This window comes from Ammospiza caudacuta, chromosome 3 (genome assembly GCF_027887145.1).
Source record: "Ammospiza caudacuta isolate bAmmCau1 chromosome 3, bAmmCau1.pri, whole genome shotgun sequence".
Classification (NCBI taxonomy): domain Eukaryota; kingdom Metazoa; phylum Chordata; class Aves; order Passeriformes; family Passerellidae; genus Ammospiza; species Ammospiza caudacuta.
The window spans coordinates 6,469,578-6,477,253 of NC_080595.1; positions in this window are offsets into that span (position 1 = coordinate 6,469,578).

Consider the following 7,676-nt stretch of genomic DNA (forward strand, 5'->3'; position numbering starts at 1 on the left):
TGGACAGAGAGCTATCCTGTGTAAATAGATTCACTAAATAAATGTGGTAATTATACTGAATATTATTCTCAGTAGAAATAGCAGCAGGCAAATGATTTGCATAAGAAATGTGGATTATTCATGTAAATGGATGTGTTATTTGTTTATAGAAAAGATTAAGTCTTGTCTAAAGACCTAGAACTCAGCTATACATAAAAGCAAACACTTAACCAGCCTTTCATGCCTCCACTGTGCTCTGCTCACCTTTATCAAATTCATCTTTGCAGTACTACCTATGTTTTCCTCATCAGTCCATTTTGCTAAAGCTCAAGCTCAAACAGTGCAGGGGATAGTTCATCTTCTCTAGGGAGCTTGTTTGGGCTGCCACTGAAGAATCTTTAGTGGAATCCAGGCTTTTAATCTTTGTTTCAGCAAGCTGAGCCTAGTGCCAGGAGAAAAAGGAGTGGTTTCTAGGTTTGAAGAGCTGTACAAAAAGCCTGACTTGTAAGGATGACTCCTTTAATTACCCTCCTCCATGTGCTGAATGCAATGAAGGGCTTGGATCCCAGGCTGGCTATCCTTTCACAGTCCAGAAGTCTCAGTTTTGGAGGAATAGGGCAGGTGAGGATATTCTGGGCAGCCCCCAAGAGCTGGGCTACTGATGGAGACCCTGTGTGCCCACTCTCCAGCCACAGCCTGCTCATCCATGGAGTTCTTCCACCCTGCTTCCCAAGCAATGCAGAAGGGGTTGATCCCACTGCAGCCACCTCCTGTTAACATCAGAGCAGCCTCATCCCTCACTGCAGCAATCCCCAGGGTTATTCACCAAAGGAAAACACTGGCTTCACACAAAGAGCAGGCAGACAGCCTCAGCTGATGCTGCAGGGTCTTCACCCTGCCATTCAGGCCTGCAAAGCAGCCAGCTCAGCCCCTGGACACAGCCTGGGAAGGGCACAGCACCCAGCACAGCCTCTGAGGAAAGCAGCTTTACCAGCAATCAGGAGACCTTCTCTCTGGGCTTTGTGAACTAAAGGCAGCTCTTCATATATTGCCAACCACATCCTGGGCTGCATCAAGGGAAGCAAAGCCACCAAGTCCAGGGAGGGGATTCTCTCCCTCTGCTTGTGAGACTCTGCTCTTGTGAGACTCCACCTGGAGTACCGAACCATGTCGCAGACATCTTTTTATGAAAATCCTTTCTTTAGGATTTTTTTTCTTCCTGAGAAGCTGAGAGGCCTCAGGAACAAAATGTAAACACTGATTATCTGCTGCTGTGGAATGCAACAGGTGCATCTGTGATTGGCTCATGTTGGTTGTTTGAAATTTAAGGCAAATCACAGCAGAGCTGGCTTGGACAGAGAGTCTGAGGCAGCTGCCTTTGTTATCATTCTTTCCTTCCTATTCTTAGCTTAGATAGCCTTCTGATAAACTATTTCCTTTATTCTTTTAGTATAGTTTTAATGTAATATATATCATAAAATAATAAATCAAACCTTCTGTAACAGGGAGTCAGATCCTCATCTCTTCCCTCATCCTAAGACCCCTGTGAACACCGTCACAGAACCAGCTCTGAGACTCCCAACAAAAGATGGATGTGGACCTGTCAGAGTGAGTCCAGAGGAGGCCATGAAGATGCTCAGAGAGCTGGAGCACCTCTCCTACAAAGACAGGCTGGGAGAGCTGGGGTTGTTCAGCCTGGTCCATGGAGACCTAAGAGAACCTTCCAGTACCTTAAGAGGGGACATAAGAAATGTGGAGAGGGATTTTTTACATGAGCAGGTAGTGGTAAGACACGGGGGAATGGCTTCAAACTGAATGAGGGTAAGAATTAGACTAGATACAAGGAAGACATTTTTTTCCAATGAAGATAGTGAATCACTGGAACATGTTGCCCAGAGAGGTGGCAGATGACCAGAGAGGTGGCAGATGAACCTGTCTCTGGAAACATTCAAAGCCAGGTTGGATGAGGCTCTGAGTAACCTGGTCTAGTTGAAGATAGCCCTGCTTACAGCAGAAGGGTTGGGCTGGATGACCTTTAAAAGTCCTTTCCAACACAGATTATTCTACGATTCTATATGCCAGGTCATTGAGAAGAAATATTCTCAGCTGGTCCTAACTTTCAGGCATATGTAGCAGCATGGGCCACCAGAGGGTCTGTTGCCTCTAAATAATTTGACAAAGGAAGAATGTCTGCCTTGCATCAGGAAGGGCTTATTTCCTGTCACAGTGAGCTCTCCAGTGACAGCTGTGTCTGTCTATCTAGCTCAGGTTCTGGCTCCTTAATTCTGCAAAGTATTGTGGACTTCTCAGCTTCCTTCAGCTCCATCGGGTGGTCCGAACTGACAGAAGTTCTTTGGTGTTCTACAGATTTAAAGCAACGTTTTTCATAATTTAAAAAGTAGTGTTGAGGAATGGCACCTCCACATGGCCTTACCACCAAACTTCTCTTGCCATTTTGTATTTCCAAGTACTTGTAAACCATAAAAATAAAAATAAAAATGAAGAATAAATGGGAGTTCCTTGTACTGGACTCAGCAGTTCATTCCTGCAGCATATGAATTATTTTCTGGTAATTCATCCCCTAAATTCTTTATGTGCTTAGCTATGTGTTGGTTTGATAGAGTATCTCTTTCTTTTTTGCATTTGATACAATTAAAGTTCTGCAAAACTCAGCGATTTAAACTCTTGGAAACTTGTGTACATTGGAAAATATTGATCCATATGGGGGAGGCTGTGAAGTGCCCAAGCCTTGCTCCCATGCTCTGCCCTGCACAAGTAGAAAAGCAAGCTGAAATGGAAATTGAGTTCTCAGTAATGTTCAACTCAGCTGTTCAAAAATAATGACCCCTTCAGACCAAACTATTTTGGAGATGCTCAAGGTTATCCCTCCTGTCTGGATCTGCCTGGTGAGTGCTGGGAGGCCAGCAGTCAGAGTCCCTGAGGATGGGCTTCTTAACATGAGGCTGACATTTCCCCAGCCTCACTGAAAGGTAGAAGTTGTGCACAGGGATGCATCCAGCATGGACAGTACCTGGGTTTCAGAAAAAGGCTCTGAGACAAGCATGGCTCCAAGATAAAATGAGAGCTCCAATGGTCTGTGCGACCCCTCTCCTGGGACATGTGGTCCCACATGAGCCAGTTCCTGCAGGAGTTCAGACATCAGTTTGCAGAGCTGGAACTGATGGACAGCTGGAGTTAATGTTGGCCAGAGGATCAGGGGAACACCTCAGCCATCTGTGTTAGTCTTTTGCTACAGGCATTCCTGTGCTCTAAGAGTAGGAGACTTCAGGAGGAGACAGTTGTTAAGACTAGGGTTATGACTCTGCTGAGCTCTGAGATCAAGGAGCAGCTAGGAAGAGTGGGGGATGCTCATATTGTTTTCTTTTTTCATTTTAAAAGGAAACACAGTAAATTACAATAAACACCCAAGTTGCAGAGAAGGGTCGACAAGGGTGGGTGCTCCAAAGGAGCACAAAAAGCAGCTACTCCATTAATGGGGGGGAGCTGTACCCAAAGACTCACAGAGCAAGCATGGCCCCTGTAGCTGGAGCAGTATTCCAAACCAACTCTTTGGTTTTGAAGAGGGCTATGGAAAGGGGATACTGTGGTAATGGGCCACCCACAGACATAATCCCTCTCCTGCATCCTCTGGAAGCTCAGCATTGAGCTGCACAGGCTCCAGGAGCCCCCAGCAGCCTCAGCCCAGGCAAAAAGCAGCACTGCTGCTGCCAGCAGCCAGGCTGAAAGCACCCACTCAGGCTAGCTTAAGACCAAATTTCTCACTCTTATGCTCCAGCTCTTCAGCAGTGCAGAGCTGCTTTCAAGCAATAAGTCATTTATGTCTAGCTGCAGCATATTTATGAGAGAGAAATCCTGCTTTTACCTGAAGAAAAAAAGCTACTTTAGAGCAACTACCTCTTTCATTTCACCTCGCTTAATGAGCACCAGCTATAGACATCCTTCTTGTAGCCACATTTCCAGGAGCATGAAGGGCTCTGCATGGTTCTGCAGGGTGCTTAGCTCTTAACCCTTCCCTCCACATTTGATGTGTGCATGACAAGTTAGGGAAGGAAAAAAAAAGGTGTTTAAAAAATGTAACATTTCATAGCAATCACATTTTGGGTCTTTCAAATCTGAAAACACAATTCCCACATTTGTACGTGGTTCATTGCAAATATTCCATCAAAATGTGCTGCAAGAGAAAACTGGATTTGTAATTGCTGCTCTCTTAATGGAGATCCCCTGTGCTAGATTATGAGTGAACATTTTCCTCCTCAACAGCAGTAGCAAAGTCCATTTTTCTTGTCTCACACAACAGCTGAAAATTTGTACAAAAAACAAGTTCATTTTCAACCTGACTCTTACTGTGGATTTGAGTTCCAAGGATCAACACAATGGTCCAGCTAGAACATTAATAGTGATAATGGGGACATGTAATTCACCCTAGAATAATTTTCTAGGACACTTATGGCATTACACACTTACTCAGTAACAAAAAAGTAGCAGATAAGCCCAGGTAGAGAGCACTTCTGCCTGGTATCTGCAGCCACCACAATGCCAAGGGTGTCCTTCACGAGTGGCATCACTCTCTGGCACTGCCAGCCTTGGTAGAATTAGTCAGGATTTTGTAGGTTTTTTCCTTTATCTGTGGAATGTCAGCTTCCTACATTACATGGCTGATGTGAGCAAAACAAAGGTCTGCCTGCACTGGAAGGGAGCGCGATGGAGACATTCATTTCCCCAGAATAGGTAGTGTAACAAATCAATCCTGACTGCACTGATAAATTGAACTTCAAGCTTGGTGATACTGCTTTTCAGGTCTAATTCAGTGTAAGACACAGCAGGAAGGAAAGGCAAAGGCACTCGTTAGCATTTCATTCTGCTAGGAGCTGCTCCCTGAGCAGAGGAGGGGAAAAAAAAAATTTTTTTTCATCTTCGTTTTCACCACAGCATTGCAACAGTTCTTAAGGAAGGTGGCATGAGGTTCACAGGAATATGTGGGGGTGTATGTGCAGAGAGGTGCAAAAGAACTACTCAGAGATCACAGGCTTCTTGCCAAGCCCCAAACCTTGGGGATGGGGTCATAATTGGATCTCCTGGATGGCAACAAGAATGAAGTGTTGCCTATGGGAAAAATGCAGTTTCCCAGTAGGAGGAGGATTACAGAGCAGCCATGCTGGGGTATGCAAAGGCAGGAGGACCTCAGGAGGCTCAGGTCGGGTCAAATCTTATCTCTTAACAGAGCCCCAGGCTGAATACAGATCACTCCCACTGGGAACTGCAGAAGTACTTATTTTCTAAGTAAATAGCAAGTCCTGCTCTTGTGTCACATCGCAGCCATCACCCAGGGGACCTGATCTTTCTCCCCCTGGCACTGCAAATATTAACAAAGGGGATTTTTGCCCTTCAATTTTCTGAATAATGATGAAAACATCGTTCCTCCAGCTTTCCACCCTCTTCTACATTGGAACACAGGTTTGCATTCAACCAGACTTTAGGAGAAAAGTCTCCACAGCCTTCCGTGAAACATTGACCTGAACAGCTCACAGAGGAAATAAAAGAAGACTTCAGGTTTGCAAATTTTGAAATCCCATTGTCAGAATTGAGTCTCCTGGTGGGGTTGTAGAACTGGAGAGTGGGTGACTGAGGACTGGTGGACACTTGGATTTAGCAGTGGCTTTAACTCCATGTGCCCATGTTGTCTCTTCATCCCATCACTGCCTCATACAAAGGCGTCTGCACTAGTGGGACACTTTGCACTGTGGAGAATTTTCAGGCACCATCTGCCCCTGGAAACAGGCTTTTCCTTCCAAAAACTTCATAAGTTCTCATTTTTATGGTGCCAGTCCAATGACAACTTGCCCTTTAGAGGTCCATTTGTGGGTCATGGAGTTAGGATTACATGTACTGCTTAATAATCAAAACCAAAGCAACATTATTCATTCCTCACAGAGCATCTTGTGGTGTGATCAAAGCCTGCTGACACAGCTTGGACAGCTTTGATAGTGCAGTAGCCACTTGCATGAATAGAATGCCTCTTAGCAAAGGTTTGCAATGTGCTTTCAGTAAGGCAGAAGTCCTGGTGGCCCCACTGTAAAATGGGTAAAAGGCAAGGTGTGACTTCAGACAGAGAATTACAATGCAGTGTCCCAACAGCATTTAATTGTTACCCAGAAAGGCAGAAATACTCAATTCATGAGTTTCTATCTCAAACCTGGGCCAGCTTGGTATCTCTAGGGTGGTCACCCCTAGCTGCCTAAGGACAAGAGCCCATGACCTTGGGATGATTTGCCTTGTGGTTACTTGTCCCCGGAGAACAGCTCTTCCCCTTTTTGCCTAAAACTGCCACAGCTCTTCACTGTAGCCACGACCTGTCCCGCTTTGCTTGTCATTCCTGTAAGTCTCAGACCTTCTGGAGTCCTGTTAGGCTTGAGAGTGGAGCCTGTCCTGTTGCCATCTAGACAGAAGCCCTGACATGCAGAATGCATGTGAGCAGTGAGGCTGACTGGTACCTGCTGTACCCTCAACATGCACACCGGCTCTATCCAGGAAACATGAAATACTTCAGGTGTGTGTATTTGCAGCAATAAGCTCTAGCTGAAGACTTTGTTTGCAAAGGGTTGATTAGTTCCTTTCAATTTCATCTCAGCCTTATTGTTACAATATACCTCACCATCCATCTCCTCTTCCCACTCCAGACATTATTTGCTATTCTTGCTCCTGCCTTTTACAAGAAGGACTTTTATTAGCAATACTAGTCTCAAGCCATAGTCCCACTTTTCTTTCATTTCTGCTAGAGCAATACCACCCACTGCACAGCTCAGCATCCCTGAAAATGCTGTGGTTACAAACGAATGCATCCTTCAGAAGCATTTCAGACCATTTTTTTCACAATGCACATTGAAAATGAGGAGTAATATATCTTCAGAATTGCCCAGAAAACATTATTCTGTTAGCAATATAAAAGCTTCACAGTGTCCGAGTAGGTGCCCTTGCCAAAAACATTTTATTGTGAGCCAGATAATTCAGTTTGAATTGTACATGGTTTGGTATAATCATTCCAGTAAAGGATTCTTTACAATTCTGTAACAGCAAGTCACATGGCTCAATAAAGTTTATTGCTGCAAATGCTTAGTGATTCATGGCATGGATGAATTCTGTTTCTTTCCTGGATCAAGTAATCAATAGCAAAATAATCTCCCTGCAATTACATCGCTCTGCATTAAAGAGGTGTGAAGTAAATAAGTACAAAACCTGATAGAAAAAAAACAATGTGTACAACATTAAAATGAACTGCAACGTGAAACTGGGTGTCCTGCACCAGTTTTGCACACAGCCTGTGGCGGAGCCATGTCCAGCACGCTCCCAGCCCAAAATGTGCAACAAACCCAGCTGGGACTGAGAGATTTCCCTCCCATCATGTCCAACAGAGCCTGCTGTGAACACTTTGCACTCACACAGATCCCCTGGACACTCCCACGGGTGACAGGGACCATCCTTTCCAAAACACGCTGAGAAAAGCGGGACCTACGCTCCCTCAATCAACGCTTTTGGTTCTCCCAGCACTGCTCCTGCACACAGTAAATCAGTGTTTATAACATCCCCCGCTGAGCTGAGTGCAAATTAAATCAGGCTAATTTAGTTTGCACCATCATGTTCAGCTGCTAGTCACAAAAGGAAACAGAGACGTGCGTTGA